The sequence below is a fragment of the Trichomycterus rosablanca genome, unplaced genomic scaffold, assembly GCF_030014385.1.
Source record: "Trichomycterus rosablanca isolate fTriRos1 unplaced genomic scaffold, fTriRos1.hap1 scaffold_89, whole genome shotgun sequence".
Classification (NCBI taxonomy): Eukaryota; Metazoa; Chordata; class Actinopteri; order Siluriformes; family Trichomycteridae; genus Trichomycterus; species Trichomycterus rosablanca.
Window position 1 is genome coordinate 106,974 of NW_026947258.1, and position 15,052 is coordinate 122,025.

Sequence of the window (15,052 nt, forward strand, 5' to 3'; positions counted from 1 at the left end):
TTGCTGGTGGAATGACAGAAGGTGTGTGGGCGTGAAGGCGGCCGGTCAGCGCCGTCCACTAGTCCGGATCCTCAAAAGGTAGGGCCCGTGGCCCGGCGCCTATTTCAGGTTATCGCTTCTCGGCCTTTTGGCTAAGATCAAGTGTAGTATCTGTTCTTATCAGTTTAATATCTGATACGTCCTCTACCCGAGGACCATATATTAAATGGATTTTTAGGCCTGGGAGTCGGAAGAGGGGCTTGCTCCGTCCACTCCACGCATCGACCAGGTATTGCATTGCCTCCTGTCACGGTGCACCCTCATAAACGGTCAAACGAAAGAGTAATTGACGAATGCTGGTGACTGGCCCCTGCTGGAAAGCTGTTGGGATTAGGGGTACGGCGCCTTAGACCTTTGCCTAGCCTAGGCCCGGGGTTTCCTCGGTCCTTTTGCGCTAGGGAGTCCCGCTTTTCCCGCTTTTTCATTTTCCCTCCATTTTACTTAAAAAAAAAAAAAAAAAAAAAAAAAAAGGCGAAAGACTTAATTTTCCCCCACCCTGTGTTTCTCCAGGCAAAGGCTGTGCTGCCTCGTCACCCACCCGACGACCCAAGGGCGCTTTTGCTGCAGGTTTTCGTCGCTCTACCTCGAGCCCTCTTCCTTGAGCGGCCGGTGGCCTACGGAGGCCTGGGCGACCGGCGAGCAGGGCTGGAGTTTCTCTTCATTCACGTACAAATCTTTCGCCTTTTACTAAAGATTTCCGTGGAGAGGAACGTTGACAAGTTCAACTTATTTTTTGAAGGCTTTGTCTTTGCAAAGCTGCTCTTTTGCTGGTGGAATGACAGAAGGTGTGTGGGCGTGAAGGCGGCCGGTCAGCGCCGTCCACTAGTCCGGATCCTCAAAAGGTAGGGCCCGTGGCCCGGCGCCTATTTCAGGTTATCGCTTCTCGGCCTTTTGGCTAAGATCAAGTGTAGTATCTGTTCTTATCAGTTTAATATCTGATACGTCCTCTACCCGAGGACCATATATTAAATGGATTTTTAGGCCTGGGAGTCGGAAGAGGGGCTTGCTCAGTCCACTCCACGCATCGACCAGGTATTGCATTGCCTCCTGGCACGGTGCACCCTCATAAACGGTCAAACGAAAGAGTAATTGACGAATGCTGGTGACTGGCCCCTGCTGGAAAGCTGTTGGGATTAGGGGTACGGCGCCTTAGACCTTTGCCTAGCCTAGGCCCGGGGTTTCCTCGGTCCTTTTGCGCTAGGGAGTCCCGCTTTTCCCGCTTTTTCATTTTCCCTCCATTTTACTTAAAAAAAAAAAAAAAAAAAAAAAAAAGGCGAAAGACTTAATTTTCCCCCACCCTGTGTTTCTCCAGGCAAAGGCTGTGCTGCCTCGTCACCCACCCGACGACCCAAGGGCGCTTTTGCTGCAGGTTTTCGTCGCTCTACCTCGAGCCCTCTTCCTTGAGCGGCCGGTGGCCTACGGAGGCCTGGGCGACCGGCGAGCAGGGCTGGAGTTTCTCTTCATTCACGTACAAATCTTTCGCCTTTTACTAAAGATTTCCGTGGAGAGGAACGTTGACAAGTTCAACTTATTTTTTGAAGGCTTTGTCTTTGCAAAGCTGCTCTTTTGCTGGTGGAATGACAGAAGGTGTGTGGGCGTGAAGGCGGCCGGTCAGCGCCGTCCACTAGTCCGGATCCTCAAAAGGTAGGGCCCGTGGCCCGGCGCCTATTTCAGGTTATCGCTTCTCGGCCTTTTGGCTAAGATCAAGTGTAGTATCTGTTCTTATCAGTTTAATATCTGATACGTCCTCTACCCGAGGACCATATATTAAATGGATTTTTAGGCCTGGGAGTCGGAAGAGGGGCTTGCTCCGTCCACTCCACGCATCGACCAGGTATTGCATTGCCTCCTGGCACGGTGCACCCTCATAAACGGTCAAACGAAAGAGTAATTGACGAATGCTGGTGACTGGCCCCTGCTGGAAAGCTGTTGGGATTAGGGGTACGGCGCCTTAGACCTTTGCCTAGCCTAGGCCCGGGGTTTCCTCGGTCCTTTTGCGCTAGGGAGTCCCGCTTTTCCCGCTTTTTCATTTTCCCTCCATTTTACTTAAAAAAAAAAAAAAAAAAAAAAAAAAGGCGAAAGACTTAATTTTCCCCCACCCTGTGTTTCTCCAGGCAAAGGCTGTGCTGCCTCGTCACCCACCCGACGACCCAAGGGCGCTTTTGCTGCAGGTTTTCGTCGCTCTACCTCGAGCCCTCTTCCTTGAGCGGCCGGTGGCCTACGGAGGCCTGGGCGACCGGCGAGCAGGGCTGGAGTTTCTCTTCATTCACGTACAAATCTTTCGCCTTTTACTAAAGATTTCCGTGGAGAGGAACGTTGACAAGTTCAACTTATTTTTTGAAGGCTTTGTCTTTGCAAAGCTGCTCTTTTGCTGGTGGAATGACAGAAGGTGTGTGGGCGTGAAGGCGGCCGGTCAGCGCCGTCCACTAGTCCGGATCCTCAAAAGGTAGGGCCCGTGGCCCGGCGCCTATTTCAGGTTATCGCTTCTCGGCCTTTTGGCTAAGATCAAGTGTAGTATCTGTTCTTATCAGTTTAATATCTGATACGTCCTCTACCCGAGGACCATATATTAAATGGATTTTTAGGCCTGGGAGTCGGAAGAGGGGCTTGCTCCGTCCACTCCACGCATCGACCAGGTATTGCATTGCCTCCTGTCACGGTGCACCCTCATAAACGGTCAAACGAAAGAGTAATTGACGAATGCTGGTGACTGGCCCCTGCTGGAAAGCTGTTGGGATTAGGGGTACGGCGCCTTAGACCTTTGCCTAGCCTAGGCCCGGGGTTTCCTCGGTCCTTTTGCGCTAGGGAGTCCCGCTTTTCCCGCTTTTTCATTTTCCCTCCATTTTACTTAAAAAAAAAAAAAAAAAAAAAAAAAAGGCGAAAGACTTAATTTTCCCCCACCCTGTGTTTCTCCAGGCAAAGGCTGTGCTGCCTCGTCACCCACCCGACGACCCAAGGGCGCTTTTGCTGCAGGTTTTCGTCGCTCTACCTCGAGCCCTCTTCCTTGAGCGGCCGGTGGCCTACGGAGGCCTGGGCGACCGGCGAGCAGGGCTGGAGTTTCTCTTCATTCACGTACAAATCTTTCGCCTTTTACTAAAGATTTCCGTGGAGAGGAACGTTGACAAGTTCAACTTATTTTTTGAAGGCTTTGTCTTTGCAAAGCTGCTCTTTTGCTGGTGGAATGACAGAAGGTGTGTGGGCGTGAAGGCGGCCGGTCAGCGCCGTCCACTAGTCCGGATCCTCAAAAGGTAGGGCCCGTGGCCCGGCGCCTATTTCAGGTTATCGCTTCTCGGCCTTTTGGCTAAGATCAAGTGTAGTATCTGTTCTTATCAGTTTAATATCTGATACGTCCTCTACCCGAGGACCATATATTAAATGGATTTTTAGGCCTGGGAGTCGGAAGAGGGGCTTGCTCCGTCCACTCCACGCATCGACCAGGTATTGCATTGCCTCCTGGCACGGTGCACCCTCATAAACGGTCAAACGAAAGAGTAATTGACGAATGCTGGTGACTGGCCCCTGCTGGAAAGCTGTTGGGATTAGGGGTACGGCGCCTTAGACCTTTGCCTAGCCTAGGCCCGGGGTTTCCTCGGTCCTTTTGCGCTAGGGAGTCCCGCTTTTCCCGCTTTTTCATTTTCCCTCCATTTTACTTAAAAAAAAAAAAAAAAAAAAAAAAAAGGCGAAAGACTTAATTTTCCCCCACCCTGTGTTTCTCCAGGCAAAGGCTGTGCTGCCTCGTCACCCACCCGACGACCCAAGGGCGCTTTTGCTGCAGGTTTTCGTCGCTCTACCTCGAGCCCTCTTCCTTGAGCGGCCGGTGGCCTACGGAGGCCTGGGCGACCGGCGAGCAGGGCTGGAGTTTCTCTTCATTCACGTACAAATCTTTCGCCTTTTACTAAAGATTTCCGTGGAGAGGAACGTTGACAAGTTCAACTTATTTTTTGAAGGCTTTGTCTTTGCAAAGCTGCTCTTTTGCTGGTGGAATGACAGAAGGTGTGTGGGCGTGAAGGCGGCCGGTCAGCGCCGTCCACTAGTCCGGATCCTCAAAAGGTAGGGCCCGTGGCCCGGCGCCTATTTCAGGTTATCGCTTCTCGGCCTTTTGGCTAAGATCAAGTGTAGTATCTGTTCTTATCAGTTTAATATCTGATACGTCCTCTACCCGAGGACCATATATTAAATGGATTTTTAGGCCTGGGAGTCGGAAGAGGGGCTTGCTCCGTCCACTCCACGCATCGACCAGGTATTGCATTGCCTCCTGGCACGGTGCACCCTCATAAACGGTCAAACGAAAGAGTAATTGACGAATGCTGGTGACTGGCCCCTGCTGGAAAGCTGTTGGGATTAGGGGTACGGCGCCTTAGACCTTTGCCTAGCCTAGGCCCGGGGTTTCCTCGGTCCTTTTGCGCTAGGGAGTCCCGCTTTTCCCGCTTTTTCATTTTCCCTCCATTTTACTTAAAAAAAAAAAAAAAAAAAAAAAAAAGGCGAAAGACTTAATTTTCCCCCACCCTGTGTTTCTCCAGGCAAAGGCTGTGCTGCCTCGTCACCCACCCGACGACCCAAGGGCGCTTTTGCTGCAGGTTTTCGTCGCTCTACCTCGAGCCCTCTTCCTTGAGCGGCCGGTGGCCTACGGAGGCCTGGGCGACCGGCGAGCAGGGCTGGAGTTTCTCTTCATTCACGTACAAATCTTTCGCCTTTTACTAAAGATTTCCGTGGAGAGGAACGTTGACAAGTTCAACTTATTTTTTGAAGGCTTTGTCTTTGCAAAGCTGCTCTTTTGCTGGTGGAATGACAGAAGGTGTGTGGGCGTGAAGGCGGCCGGTCAGCGCCGTCCACTAGTCCGGATCCTCAAAAGGTAGGGCCCGTGGCCCGGCGCCTATTTCAGGTTATCGCTTCTCGGCCTTTTGGCTAAGATCAAGTGTAGTATCTGTTCTTATCAGTTTAATATCTGATACGTCCTCTACCCGAGGACCATATATTAAATGGATTTTTAGGCCTGGGAGTCGGAAGAGGGGCTTGCTCCGTCCACTCCACGCATCGACCAGGTATTGCATTGCCTCCTGGCACGGTGCACCCTCATAAACGGTCAAACGAAAGAGTAATTGACGAATGCTGGTGACTGGCCCCTGCTGGAAAGCTGTTGGGATTAGGGGTACGGCGCCTTAGACCTTTGCCTAGCCTAGGCCCGGGGTTTCCTCGGTCCTTTTGCGCTAGGGAGTCCCGCTTTTCCCGCTTTTTCATTTTCCCTCCATTTTACTTAAAAAAAAAAAAAAAAAAAAAAAAAAGGCGAAAGACTTAATTTTCCCCCACCCTGTGTTTCTCCAGGCAAAGGCTGTGCTGCCTCGTCACCCACCCGACGACCCAAGGGCGCTTTTGCTGCAGGTTTTCGTCGCTCTACCTCGAGCCCTCTTCCTTGAGCGGCCGGTGGCCTACGGAGGCCTGGGCGACAGGCGAGCAGGGCTGGAGTTTCTCTTCATTCACGTACAAATCTTTCGCCTTTTACTAAAGATTTCCGTGGAGAGGAACGTTGACAAGTTCAACTTATTTTTTGAAGGCTTTGTCTTTGCAAAGCTGCTCTTTTGCTGGTGGAATGACAGAAGGTGTGTGGGCGTGAAGGCGGCCGGTCAGCGCCGTCCACTAGTCCGGATCCTCAAAAGGTAGGGCCCGTGGCCCGGCGCCTATTTCAGGTTATCGCTTCTCGGCCTTTTGGCTAAGATCAAGTGTAGTATCTGTTCTTATCAGTTTAATATCTGATACGTCCTCTACCTGAGGACCATATATTAAATGGATTTTTAGGCCTGGGAGTCGGAAGAGGGGCTTGCTCCGTCCACTCCACGCATCGACCAGGTATTGCATTGCCTCCTGTCACGGTGCACCCTCATAAACGGTCAAACGAAAGAGTAATTGACGAATGCTGGTGACTGGCCCCTGCTGGAAAGCTGTTGGGATTAGGGGTACGGCGCCTTAGACCTTTGCCTAGCCTAGGCCCGGGGTTTCCTCGGTCCTTTTGCGCTAGGGAGTCCCGCTTTTCCCGCTTTTTCATTTTCCCTCCATTTTACTTAAAAAAAAAAAAAAAAAAAAAAAAAAAAGGCGAAAGACTTAATTTTCCCCCACCCTGTGTTTCTCCAGGCAAAGGCTGTGCTGCCTCGTCACCCACCCGACGACCCAAGGGCGCTTTTGCTGCAGGTTTTCGTCGCTCTACCTCGAGCCCTCTTCCTTGAGCGGCCGGTGGCCTACGGAGGCCTGGGCGACCGGCGAGCAGGGCTGGAGTTTCTCTTCATTCACGTACAAATCTTTCGCCTTTTACTAAAGATTTCCGTGGAGAGGAACGTTGACAAGTTCAACTTATTTTTTGAAGGCTTTGTCTTTGCAAAGCTGCTCTTTTGCTGGTGGAATGACAGAAGGTGTGTGGGCGTGAAGGCGGCCGGTCAGCGCCGTCCACTAGTCCGGATCCTCAAAAGGTAGGGCCCGTGGCCCGGCGCCTATTTCAGGTTATCGCTTCTCGGCCTTTTGGCTAAGATCAAGTGTAGTATCTGTTCTTATCAGTTTAATATCTGATACGTCCTCTACCCGAGGACCATATATTAAATGGATTTTTAGGCCTGGGAGTCGGAAGAGGGGCTTGCTCCGTCCACTCCACGCATCGACCAGGTATTGCATTGCCTCCTGGCACGGTGCACCCTCATAAACGGTCAAACGAAAGAGTAATTGACGAATGCTGGTGACTGGCCCCTGCTGGAAAGCTGTTGGGATTAGGGGTACGGCGCCTTAGACCTTTGCCTAGCCTAGGCCCGGGGTTTCCTCGGTCCTTTTGCGCTAGGGAGTCCCGCTTTTCCCGCTTTTTCATTTTCCCTCCATTTTACTTAAAAAAAAAAAAAAAAAAAAAAAAAAGGCGAAAGACTTAATTTTCCCCCACCCTGTGTTTCTCCAGGCAAAGGCTGTGCTGCCTCGTCACCCACCCGACGACCCAAGGGCGCTTTTGCTGCAGGTTTTCGTCGCTCTACCTCGAGCCCTCTTCCTTGAGCGGCCGGTGGCCTACGGAGGCCTGGGCGACCGGCGAGCAGGGCTGGAGTTTCTCTTCATTCACGTACAAATCTTTCGCCTTTTACTAAAGATTTCCGTGGAGAGGAACGTTGACAAGTTCAACTTATTTTTTGAAGGCTTTGTCTTTGCAAAGCTGCTCTTTTGCTGGTGGAATGACAGAAGGTGTGTGGGCGTGAAGGCGGCCGGTCAGCGCCGTCCACTAGTCCGGATCCTCAAAAGGTAGGGCCCGTGGCCCGGCGCCTATTTCAGGTTATCGCTTCTCGGCCTTTTGGCTAAGATCAAGTGTAGTATCTGTTCTTATCAGTTTAATATCTGATACGTCCTCTACCCGAGGACCATATATTAAATGGATTTTTAGGCCTGGGAGTCGGAAGAGGGGCTTGCTCCGTCCACTCCACGCATCGACCAGGTATTGCATTGCCTCCTGGCACGGTGCACCCTCATAAACGGTCAAACGAAAGAGTAATTGACGAATGCTGGTGACTGGCCCCTGCTGGAAAGCTGTTGGGATTAGGGGTACGGCGCCTTAGACCTTTGCCTAGCCTAGGCCCGGGGTTTCCTCGGTCCTTTTGCGCTAGGGAGTCCCGCTTTTCCCGCTTTTTCATTTTCCCTCCATTTTACTTAAAAAAAAAAAAAAAAAAAAAAAAAAGGCGAAAGACTTAATTTTCCCCCACCCTGTGTTTCTCCAGGCAAAGGCTGTGCTGCCTCGTCACCCACCCGACGACCCAAGGGCGCTTTTGCTGCAGGTTTTCGTCGCTCTACCTCGAGCCCTCTTCCTTGAGCGGCCGGTGGCCTACGGAGGCCTGGGCGACAGGCGAGCAGGGCTGGAGTTTCTCTTCATTCACGTACAAATCTTTCGCCTTTTACTAAAGATTTCCGTGGAGAGGAACGTTGACAAGTTCAACTTATTTTTTGAAGGCTTTGTCTTTGCAAAGCTGCTCTTTTGCTGGTGGAATGACAGAAGGTGTGTGGGCGTGAAGGCGGCCGGTCAGCGCCGTCCACTAGTCCGGATCCTCAAAAGGTAGGGCCCGTGGCCCGGCGCCTATTTCAGGTTATCGCTTCTCGGCCTTTTGGCTAAGATCAAGTGTAGTATCTGTTCTTATCAGTTTAATATCTGATACGTCCTCTACCCGAGGACCATATATTAAATGGATTTTTAGGCCTGGGAGTCGGAAGAGGGGCTTGCTCCGTCCACTCCACGCATCGACCAGGTATTGCATTGCCTCCTGTCACGGTGCACCCTCATAAACGGTCAAACGAAAGAGTAATTGACGAATGCTGGTGACTGGCCCCTGCTGGAAAGCTGTTGGGATTAGGGGTACGGCGCCTTAGACCTTTGCCTAGCCTAGGCCCGGGGTTTCCTCGGTCCTTTTGCGCTAGGGAGTCCCGCTTTTCCCGCTTTTTCATTTTCCCTCCATTTTACTTAAAAAAAAAAAAAAAAAAAAAAGGCGAAAAACTTAATTTTCCCCCACCCTGTGTTTCTCCAGGCAAAGGCTGTGCTGCCTCGTCACCCACCCGACGACCCAAGGGCGCTTTTGCTGCAGGTTTTCGTCGCTCTACCTCGAGCCCTCTTCCTTGAGCGGCCGGTGGCCTACGGAGGCCTGGGCGACCGGCGAGCAGGGCTGGAGTTTCTCTTCATTCACGTACAAATCTTTCGCCTTTTACTAAAGATTTCCGTGGAGAGGAACGTTGACAAGTTCAACTTATTTTTTGAAGGCTTTGTCTTTGCAAAGCTGCTCTTTTGCTGGTGGAATGACAGAAGGTGTGTGGGCGTGAAGGCGGCCGGTCAGCGCCGTCCACTAGTCCGGATCCTCAAAAGGTAGGGCCAGTGGCCCGGCGCCTATTTCAGGTTATCGCTTCTCGGCCTTTTGGCTAAGATCAAGTGTAGTATCTGTTCTTATCAGTTTAATATCTGATACGTCCTCTACCCGAGGACCATATATTAAATGGATTTTTAGGCCTGGGAGTCGGAAGAGGGGCTTGCTCAGTCCACTCCACGCATCGACCAGGTATTGCATTGCCTCCTGGCACGGTGCACCCTCATAAACGGTCAAACGAAAGAGTAATTGACGAATGCTGGTGACTGGCCCCTGCTGGAAAGCTGTTGGGATTAGGGGTACGGCGCCTTAGACCTTTGCCTAGCCTAGGCCCGGGGTTTCCTCGGTCCTTTTGCGCTAGGGAGTCCCGCTTTTCCCGCTTTTTCATTTTCCCTCCATTTTACTTAAAAAAAAAAAAAAAAAAAAAAAAAAGGCGAAAGACTTAATTTTCCCCCACCCTGTGTTTCTCCAGGCAAAGGCTGTGCTGCCTCGTCACCCACCCGACGACCCAAGGGCGCTTTTGCTGCAGGTTTTCGTCGCTCTACCTCGAGCCCTCTTCCTTGAGCGGCCGGTGGCCTACGGAGGCCTGGGCGACCGGCGAGCAGGGCTGGAGTTTCTCTTCATTCACGTACAAATCTTTCGCCTTTTACTAAAGATTTCCGTGGAGAGGAACGTTGACAAGTTCAACTTATTTTTTGAAGGCTTTGTCTTTGCAAAGCTGCTCTTTTGCTGGTGGAATGACAGAAGGTGTGTGGGCGTGAAGGCGGCCGGTCAGCGCCGTCCACTAGTCCGGATCCTCAAAAGGTAGGGCCCGTGGCCCGGCGCCTATTTCAGGTTATCGCTTCTCGGCCTTTTGGCTAAGATCAAGTGTAGTATCTGTTCTTATCAGTTTAATATCTGATACGTCCTCTACCCGAGGACCATATATTAAATGGATTTTTAGGCCTGGGAGTCGGAAGAGGGGCTTGCTCCGTCCACTCCACGCATCGACCAGGTATTGCATTGCCTCCTGTCACGGTGCACCCTCATAAACGGTCAAACGAAAGAGTAATTGACGAATGCTGGTGACTGGCCCCTGCTGGAAAGCTGTTGGGATTAGGGGTACGGCGCCTTAGACCTTTGCCTAGCCTAGGCCCGGGGTTTCCTCGGTCCTTTTGCGCTAGGGAGTCCCGCTTTTCCCGCTTTTTCATTTTCCCTCCATTTTACTTAAAAAAAAAAAAAAAAAAAAAAAAAAGGCGAAAGACTTAATTTTCCCCCACCCTGTGTTTCTCCAGGCAAAGGCTGTGCTGCCTCGTCACCCACCCGACGACCCAAGGGCGCTTTTGCTGCAGGTTTTCGTCGCTCTACCTCGAGCCCTCTTCCTTGAGCGGCCGGTGGCCTACGGAGGCCTGGGCGACCGGCGAGCAGGGCTGGAGTTTCTCTTCATTCACGTACAAATCTTTCGCCTTTTACTAAAGATTTCCGTGGAGAGGAACGTTGACAAGTTCAACTTATTTTTTGAAGGCTTTGTCTTTGCAAAGCTGCTCTTTTGCTGGTGGAATGACAGAAGGTGTGTGGGCGTGAAGGCGGCCGGTCAGCGCCGTCCACTAGTCCGGATCCTCAAAAGGTAGGGCCCGTGGCCCGGCGCCTATTTCAGGTTATCGCTTCTCGGCCTTTTGGCTAAGATCAAGTGTAGTATCTGTTCTTATCAGTTTAATATCTGATACGTCCTCTACCCGAGGACCATATATTAAATGGATTTTTAGGCCTGGGAGTCGGAAGAGGGGCTTGCTCCGTCCACTCCACGCATCGACCAGGTATTGCATTGCCTCCTGTCACGGTGCACCCTCATAAACGGTCAAACGAAAGAGTAATTGACGAATGCTGGTGACTGGCCCCTGCTGGAAAGCTGTTGGGATTAGGGGTACGGCGCCTTAGACCTTTGCCTAGCCTAGGCCCGGGGTTTCCTCGGTCCTTTTGCGCTAGGGAGTCCCGCTTTTCCCGCTTTTTCATTTTCCCTCCATTTTACTTAAAAAAAAAAAAAAAAAAAAAAAAAAGGCGAAAGACTTAATTTTCCCCCACCCTGTGTTTCTCCAGGCAAAGGCTGTGCTGCCTCGTCACCCACCCGACGACCCAAGGGCGCTTTTGCTGCAGGTTTTCGTCGCTCTACCTCGAGCCCTCTTCCTTGAGCGGCCGGTGGCCTACGGAGGCCTGGGCGACCGGCGAGCAGGGCTGGAGTTTCTCTTCATTCACGTACAAATCTTTCGCCTTTTACTAAAGATTTCCGTGGAGAGGAACGTTGACAAGTTCAACTTATTTTTTGAAGGCTTTGTCTTTGCAAAGCTGCTCTTTTGCTGGTGGAATGACAGAAGGTGTGTGGGCGTGAAGGCGGCCGGTCAGCGCCGTCCACTAGTCCGGATCCTCAAAAGGTAGGGCCCGTGGCCCGGCGCCTATTTCAGGTTATCGCTTCTCGGCCTTTTGGCTAAGATCAAGTGTAGTATCTGTTCTTATCAGTTTAATATCTGATACGTCCTCTACCCGAGGACCATATATTAAATGGATTTTTAGGCCTGGGAGTCGGAAGAGGGGCTTGCTCAGTCCACTCCACGCATCGACCAGGTATTGCATTGCCTCCTGGCACGGTGCACCCTCATAAACGGTCAAACGAAAGAGTAATTGACGAATGCTGGTGACTGGCCCCTGCTGGAAAGCTGTTGGGATTAGGGGTACGGCGCCTTAGACCTTTGCCTAGCCTAGGCCCGGGGTTTCCTCGGTCCTTTTGCGCTAGGGAGTCCCGCTTTTCCCGCTTTTTCATTTTCCCTCCATTTTACTTAAAAAAAAAAAAAAAAAAAAAAAAAAGGCGAAAGACTTAATTTTCCCCCACCCTGTGTTTCTCCAGGCAAAGGCTGTGCTGCCTCGTCACCCACCCGACGACCCAAGGGCGCTTTTGCTGCAGGTTTTCGTCGCTCTACCTCGAGCCCTCTTCCTTGAGCGGCCGGTGGCCTACGGAGGCCTGGGCGACCGGCGAGCAGGGCTGGAGTTTCTCTTCATTCACGTACAAATCTTTCGCCTTTTACTAAAGATTTCCGTGGAGAGGAACGTTGACAAGTTCAACTTATTTTTTGAAGGCTTTGTCTTTGCAAAGCTGCTCTTTTGCTGGTGGAATGACAGAAGGTGTGTGGGCGTGAAGGCGGCCGGTCAGCGCCGTCCACTAGTCCGGATCCTCAAAAGGTAGGGCCAGTGGCCCGGCGCCTATTTCAGGTTATCGCTTCTCGGCCTTTTGGCTAAGATCAAGTGTAGTATCTGTTCTTATCAGTTTAATATCTGATACGTCCTCTACCCGAGGACCATATATTAAATGGATTTTTAGGCCTGGGAGTCGGAAGAGGGGCTTGCTCCGTCCACTCCACGCATCGACCAGGTATTGCATTGCCTCCTGTCACGGTGCACCCTCATAAACGGTCAAACGAAAGAGTAATTGACGAATGCTGGTGACTGGCCCCTGCTGGAAAGCTGTTGGGATTAGGGGTACGGCGCCTTAGACCTTTGCCTAGCCTAGGCCCGGGGTTTCCTCGGTCCTTTTGCGCTAGGGAGTCCCGCTTTTCCCGCTTTTTCATTTTCCCTCCATTTTACTTAAAAAAAAAAAAAAAAAAAAAAAAAAAGGCGAAAGACTTAATTTTCCCCCACCCTGTGTTTCTCCAGGCAAAGGCTGTGCTGCCTCGTCACCCACCCGACGACCCAAGGGCGCTTTTGCTGCAGGTTTTCGTCGCTCTACCTCGAGCCCTCTTCCTTGAGCGGCCGGTGGCCTACGGAGGCCTGGGCGACAGGCGAGCAGGGCTGGAGTTTCTCTTCATTCACGTACAAATCTTTCGCCTTTTACTAAAGATTTCCGTGGAGAGGAACGTTGACAAGTTCAACTTATTTTTTGAAGGCTTTGTCTTTGCAAAGCTGCTCTTTTGCTGGTGGAATGACAGAAGGTGTGTGGGCGTGAAGGCGGCCGGTCAGCGCCGTCCACTAGTCCGGACCCTCAAAAGGTAGGGCCCGTGGCCCGGCGCCTATTTCAGGTTATCGCTTCTCGGCCTTTTGGCTAAGATCAAGTGTAGTATCTGTTCTTATCAGTTTAATATCTGATACGTCCTCTACCCGAGGACCATATATTAAATGGATTTTTAGGCCTGGGAGTCGGAAGAGGGGCTTGCTCAGTCCACTCCACGCATCGACCAGGTATTGCATTGCCTCCTGGCACGGTGCACCCTCATAAACGGTCAAACGAAAGAGTAATTGACGAATGCTGGTGACTGGCCCCTGCTGGAAAGCTGTTGGGATTAGGGGTACGGCGCCTTAGACCTTTGCCTAGCCTAGGCCCGGGGTTTCCTCGGTCCTTTTGCGCTAGGGAGTCCCGCTTTTCCCGCTTTTTCATTTTCCCTCCATTTTACTTAAAAAAAAAAAAAAAAAGAAAAGGCGAAAAACTTAATTTTCCCCCACCCTGTGTTTCTCCAGGCAAAGGCTGTGCTGCCTCGTCACCCACCCGACGACCCAAGGGCGCTTTTGCTGCAGGTTTTCGTCGCTCTACCTCGAGCCCTCTTCCTTGAGCGGCCGGTGGCCTACGGAGGCCTGGGCGACAGGCGAGCAGGGCTGGAGTTTCTCTTCATTCACGTACAAATCTTTCGCCTTTTACTAAAGATTTCCGTGGAGAGGAACGTTGACAAGTTCAACTTATTTTTTGAAGGCTTTGTCTTTGCAAAGCTGCTCTTTTGCTGGTGGAATGACAGAAGGTGTGTGGGCGTGAAGGCGGCCGGTCAGCGCCGTCCACTAGTCCGGATCCTCAAAAGGTAGGGCCCGTGGCCCGGCGCCTATTTCAGGTTATCGCTTCTCGGCCTTTTGGCTAAGATCAAGTGTAGTATCTGTTCTTATCAGTTTAATATCTGATACGTCCTCTACCCGAGGACCATATATTAAATGGATTTTTAGGCCTGGGAGTCGGAAGAGGGGCTTGCTCAGTCCACTCCACGCATCGACCAGGTATTGCATTGCCTCCTGGCACGGTGCACCCTCATAAACGGTCAAACGAAAGAGTAATTGACGAATGCTGGTGACTGGCCCCTGCTGGAAAGCTGTTGGGATTAGGGGTACGGCGCCTTAGACCTTTGCCTAGCCTAGGCCCGGGGTTTCCTCGGTCCTTTTGCGCTAGGGAGTCCCGCTTTTCCCGCTTTTTCATTTTCCCTCCATTTTACTTAAAAAAAAAAAAAAAAAAAAAAAAAAGGCGAAAGACTTAATTTTCCCCCACCCTGTGTTTCTCCAGGCAAAGGCTGTGCTGCCTCGTCACCCACCCGACGACCCAAGGGCGCTTTTGCTGCAGGTTTTCGTCGCTCTACCTCGAGCCCTCTTCCTTGAGCGGCCGGTGGCCTACGGAGGCCTGGGCGACCGGCGAGCAGGGCTGGAGTTTCTCTTCATTCACGTACAAATCTTTCGCCTTTTACTAAAGATTTCCGTGGAGAGGAACGTTGACAAGTTCAACTTATTTTTTGAAGGCTTTGTCTTTGCAAAGCTGCTCTTTTGCTGGTGGAATGACAGAAGGTGTGTGGGCGTGAAGGCGGCCGGTCAGCGCCGTCCACTAGTCCGGATCCTCAAAAGGTAGGGCCAGTGGCCCGGCGCCTATTTCAGGTTATCGCTTCTCGGCCTTTTGGCTAAGATCAAGTGTAGTATCTGTTCTTATCAGTTTAATATCTGATACGTCCTCTACCCGAGGACCATATATTAAATGGATTTTTAGGCCTGGGAGTCGGAAGAGGGGCTTGCTCCGTCCACTCCACGCATCGACCAGGTATTGCATTGCCTCCTGTCACGGTGCACCCTCATAAACGGTCAAACGAAAGAGTAATTGACGAATGCTGGTGACTGGCCCCTGCTGGAAAGCTGTTGGGATTAGGGGTACGGCGCCTTAGACCTTTGCCTAGCCTAGGCCCGGGGTTTCCTCGGTCCTTTTGCGCTAGGGAGTCCCGCTTTTCCCGCTTTTTCATTTTCCCTCCATTTTACTTAAAAAAAAAAAAAAAAAAAAAAAAAAGGCGAAAGACTTAATTTTCCCCCACCCTGTGTTTCTCCAGGCAAAGGCTGTGCTGCCTCGTCACCCACCCGACGACCCAAGGGCGCTTTTGCTGCAGGTTTTCGTCGCTCTA

The 15,052-nt window shown here is 51.5% G+C and overlaps 37 non-coding genes across 37 annotated transcripts; all 37 read left to right on the forward strand.

Moving 5' to 3' along the window:
* Positions 1 to 111: 111 nt before the first annotated feature.
* Positions 112 to 302, forward strand: LOC134308394 (U2 spliceosomal RNA). The gene has a single exon (XR_010010660.1). It is a non-coding gene; the product is annotated as a U2 spliceosomal RNA (small nuclear RNA).
* A 380-nt stretch (positions 303 to 682) lies between these two features.
* Positions 683 to 797, forward strand: LOC134308630 (U5 spliceosomal RNA). Its single transcript, XR_010010867.1, has one exon. It is a non-coding gene; the product is annotated as a U5 spliceosomal RNA (small nuclear RNA).
* Positions 798 to 914: 117 nt separating this feature from the next.
* Positions 915 to 1,105, forward strand: LOC134308286 (U2 spliceosomal RNA). The gene has a single exon (XR_010010555.1). It is a non-coding gene; the product is annotated as a U2 spliceosomal RNA (small nuclear RNA).
* A 379-nt stretch (positions 1,106 to 1,484) lies between these two features.
* On the forward strand, positions 1,485 to 1,599 carry LOC134308631 (U5 spliceosomal RNA). Its single transcript, XR_010010868.1, has one exon. It is a non-coding gene; the product is annotated as a U5 spliceosomal RNA (small nuclear RNA).
* A 117-nt stretch (positions 1,600 to 1,716) lies between these two features.
* LOC134308264 (U2 spliceosomal RNA) lies at positions 1,717 to 1,907 on the forward strand. The gene has a single exon (XR_010010534.1). It is a non-coding gene; the product is annotated as a U2 spliceosomal RNA (small nuclear RNA).
* Positions 1,908 to 2,286: 379 nt separating this feature from the next.
* Positions 2,287 to 2,401, forward strand: LOC134308632 (U5 spliceosomal RNA). The gene has a single exon (XR_010010869.1). It is a non-coding gene; the product is annotated as a U5 spliceosomal RNA (small nuclear RNA).
* A 117-nt stretch (positions 2,402 to 2,518) lies between these two features.
* Positions 2,519 to 2,709, forward strand: LOC134308395 (U2 spliceosomal RNA). Its single transcript, XR_010010661.1, has one exon. It is a non-coding gene; the product is annotated as a U2 spliceosomal RNA (small nuclear RNA).
* Positions 2,710 to 3,088: 379 nt separating this feature from the next.
* Positions 3,089 to 3,203, forward strand: LOC134308633 (U5 spliceosomal RNA). The gene has a single exon (XR_010010870.1). It is a non-coding gene; the product is annotated as a U5 spliceosomal RNA (small nuclear RNA).
* Positions 3,204 to 3,320: 117 nt separating this feature from the next.
* Positions 3,321 to 3,511, forward strand: LOC134308265 (U2 spliceosomal RNA). Its single transcript, XR_010010535.1, has one exon. It is a non-coding gene; the product is annotated as a U2 spliceosomal RNA (small nuclear RNA).
* A 379-nt stretch (positions 3,512 to 3,890) lies between these two features.
* LOC134308635 (U5 spliceosomal RNA) lies at positions 3,891 to 4,005 on the forward strand. The gene has a single exon (XR_010010872.1). It is a non-coding gene; the product is annotated as a U5 spliceosomal RNA (small nuclear RNA).
* A 117-nt stretch (positions 4,006 to 4,122) lies between these two features.
* On the forward strand, positions 4,123 to 4,313 carry LOC134308266 (U2 spliceosomal RNA). The gene has a single exon (XR_010010536.1). It is a non-coding gene; the product is annotated as a U2 spliceosomal RNA (small nuclear RNA).
* A 379-nt stretch (positions 4,314 to 4,692) lies between these two features.
* On the forward strand, positions 4,693 to 4,807 carry LOC134308636 (U5 spliceosomal RNA). Its single transcript, XR_010010873.1, has one exon. It is a non-coding gene; the product is annotated as a U5 spliceosomal RNA (small nuclear RNA).
* A 117-nt stretch (positions 4,808 to 4,924) lies between these two features.
* LOC134308267 (U2 spliceosomal RNA) lies at positions 4,925 to 5,115 on the forward strand. The gene has a single exon (XR_010010537.1). It is a non-coding gene; the product is annotated as a U2 spliceosomal RNA (small nuclear RNA).
* A 379-nt stretch (positions 5,116 to 5,494) lies between these two features.
* Positions 5,495 to 5,609, forward strand: LOC134308637 (U5 spliceosomal RNA). Its single transcript, XR_010010874.1, has one exon. It is a non-coding gene; the product is annotated as a U5 spliceosomal RNA (small nuclear RNA).
* Positions 5,610 to 5,726: 117 nt separating this feature from the next.
* LOC134308282 (U2 spliceosomal RNA) lies at positions 5,727 to 5,917 on the forward strand. Its single transcript, XR_010010551.1, has one exon. It is a non-coding gene; the product is annotated as a U2 spliceosomal RNA (small nuclear RNA).
* A 381-nt stretch (positions 5,918 to 6,298) lies between these two features.
* LOC134308638 (U5 spliceosomal RNA) lies at positions 6,299 to 6,413 on the forward strand. Its single transcript, XR_010010875.1, has one exon. It is a non-coding gene; the product is annotated as a U5 spliceosomal RNA (small nuclear RNA).
* A 117-nt stretch (positions 6,414 to 6,530) lies between these two features.
* LOC134308268 (U2 spliceosomal RNA) lies at positions 6,531 to 6,721 on the forward strand. Its single transcript, XR_010010538.1, has one exon. It is a non-coding gene; the product is annotated as a U2 spliceosomal RNA (small nuclear RNA).
* A 379-nt stretch (positions 6,722 to 7,100) lies between these two features.
* LOC134308640 (U5 spliceosomal RNA) lies at positions 7,101 to 7,215 on the forward strand. The gene has a single exon (XR_010010876.1). It is a non-coding gene; the product is annotated as a U5 spliceosomal RNA (small nuclear RNA).
* Positions 7,216 to 7,332: 117 nt separating this feature from the next.
* On the forward strand, positions 7,333 to 7,523 carry LOC134308269 (U2 spliceosomal RNA). The gene has a single exon (XR_010010539.1). It is a non-coding gene; the product is annotated as a U2 spliceosomal RNA (small nuclear RNA).
* Positions 7,524 to 7,902: 379 nt separating this feature from the next.
* Positions 7,903 to 8,017, forward strand: LOC134308641 (U5 spliceosomal RNA). The gene has a single exon (XR_010010877.1). It is a non-coding gene; the product is annotated as a U5 spliceosomal RNA (small nuclear RNA).
* Positions 8,018 to 8,134: 117 nt separating this feature from the next.
* On the forward strand, positions 8,135 to 8,325 carry LOC134308396 (U2 spliceosomal RNA). The gene has a single exon (XR_010010662.1). It is a non-coding gene; the product is annotated as a U2 spliceosomal RNA (small nuclear RNA).
* Positions 8,326 to 8,700: 375 nt separating this feature from the next.
* Positions 8,701 to 8,815, forward strand: LOC134308642 (U5 spliceosomal RNA). The gene has a single exon (XR_010010878.1). It is a non-coding gene; the product is annotated as a U5 spliceosomal RNA (small nuclear RNA).
* A 117-nt stretch (positions 8,816 to 8,932) lies between these two features.
* Positions 8,933 to 9,123, forward strand: LOC134308287 (U2 spliceosomal RNA). Its single transcript, XR_010010556.1, has one exon. It is a non-coding gene; the product is annotated as a U2 spliceosomal RNA (small nuclear RNA).
* Positions 9,124 to 9,502: 379 nt separating this feature from the next.
* LOC134308643 (U5 spliceosomal RNA) lies at positions 9,503 to 9,617 on the forward strand. The gene has a single exon (XR_010010879.1). It is a non-coding gene; the product is annotated as a U5 spliceosomal RNA (small nuclear RNA).
* Positions 9,618 to 9,734: 117 nt separating this feature from the next.
* LOC134308397 (U2 spliceosomal RNA) lies at positions 9,735 to 9,925 on the forward strand. The gene has a single exon (XR_010010663.1). It is a non-coding gene; the product is annotated as a U2 spliceosomal RNA (small nuclear RNA).
* Positions 9,926 to 10,304: 379 nt separating this feature from the next.
* On the forward strand, positions 10,305 to 10,419 carry LOC134308644 (U5 spliceosomal RNA). Its single transcript, XR_010010880.1, has one exon. It is a non-coding gene; the product is annotated as a U5 spliceosomal RNA (small nuclear RNA).
* Positions 10,420 to 10,536: 117 nt separating this feature from the next.
* On the forward strand, positions 10,537 to 10,727 carry LOC134308398 (U2 spliceosomal RNA). Its single transcript, XR_010010664.1, has one exon. It is a non-coding gene; the product is annotated as a U2 spliceosomal RNA (small nuclear RNA).
* Positions 10,728 to 11,106: 379 nt separating this feature from the next.
* Positions 11,107 to 11,221, forward strand: LOC134308645 (U5 spliceosomal RNA). Its single transcript, XR_010010881.1, has one exon. It is a non-coding gene; the product is annotated as a U5 spliceosomal RNA (small nuclear RNA).
* Positions 11,222 to 11,338: 117 nt separating this feature from the next.
* LOC134308288 (U2 spliceosomal RNA) lies at positions 11,339 to 11,529 on the forward strand. Its single transcript, XR_010010557.1, has one exon. It is a non-coding gene; the product is annotated as a U2 spliceosomal RNA (small nuclear RNA).
* Positions 11,530 to 11,908: 379 nt separating this feature from the next.
* Positions 11,909 to 12,023, forward strand: LOC134308647 (U5 spliceosomal RNA). Its single transcript, XR_010010883.1, has one exon. It is a non-coding gene; the product is annotated as a U5 spliceosomal RNA (small nuclear RNA).
* A 117-nt stretch (positions 12,024 to 12,140) lies between these two features.
* LOC134308399 (U2 spliceosomal RNA) lies at positions 12,141 to 12,331 on the forward strand. Its single transcript, XR_010010665.1, has one exon. It is a non-coding gene; the product is annotated as a U2 spliceosomal RNA (small nuclear RNA).
* Positions 12,332 to 12,711: 380 nt separating this feature from the next.
* Positions 12,712 to 12,826, forward strand: LOC134308648 (U5 spliceosomal RNA). Its single transcript, XR_010010884.1, has one exon. It is a non-coding gene; the product is annotated as a U5 spliceosomal RNA (small nuclear RNA).
* A 117-nt stretch (positions 12,827 to 12,943) lies between these two features.
* LOC134308289 (U2 spliceosomal RNA) lies at positions 12,944 to 13,134 on the forward strand. Its single transcript, XR_010010558.1, has one exon. It is a non-coding gene; the product is annotated as a U2 spliceosomal RNA (small nuclear RNA).
* Positions 13,135 to 13,509: 375 nt separating this feature from the next.
* On the forward strand, positions 13,510 to 13,624 carry LOC134308649 (U5 spliceosomal RNA). The gene has a single exon (XR_010010885.1). It is a non-coding gene; the product is annotated as a U5 spliceosomal RNA (small nuclear RNA).
* A 117-nt stretch (positions 13,625 to 13,741) lies between these two features.
* Positions 13,742 to 13,932, forward strand: LOC134308290 (U2 spliceosomal RNA). Its single transcript, XR_010010559.1, has one exon. It is a non-coding gene; the product is annotated as a U2 spliceosomal RNA (small nuclear RNA).
* Positions 13,933 to 14,311: 379 nt separating this feature from the next.
* Positions 14,312 to 14,426, forward strand: LOC134308650 (U5 spliceosomal RNA). The gene has a single exon (XR_010010886.1). It is a non-coding gene; the product is annotated as a U5 spliceosomal RNA (small nuclear RNA).
* A 117-nt stretch (positions 14,427 to 14,543) lies between these two features.
* Positions 14,544 to 14,734, forward strand: LOC134308401 (U2 spliceosomal RNA). The gene has a single exon (XR_010010667.1). It is a non-coding gene; the product is annotated as a U2 spliceosomal RNA (small nuclear RNA).
* Positions 14,735 to 15,052: the final 318 nt, after the last annotated feature.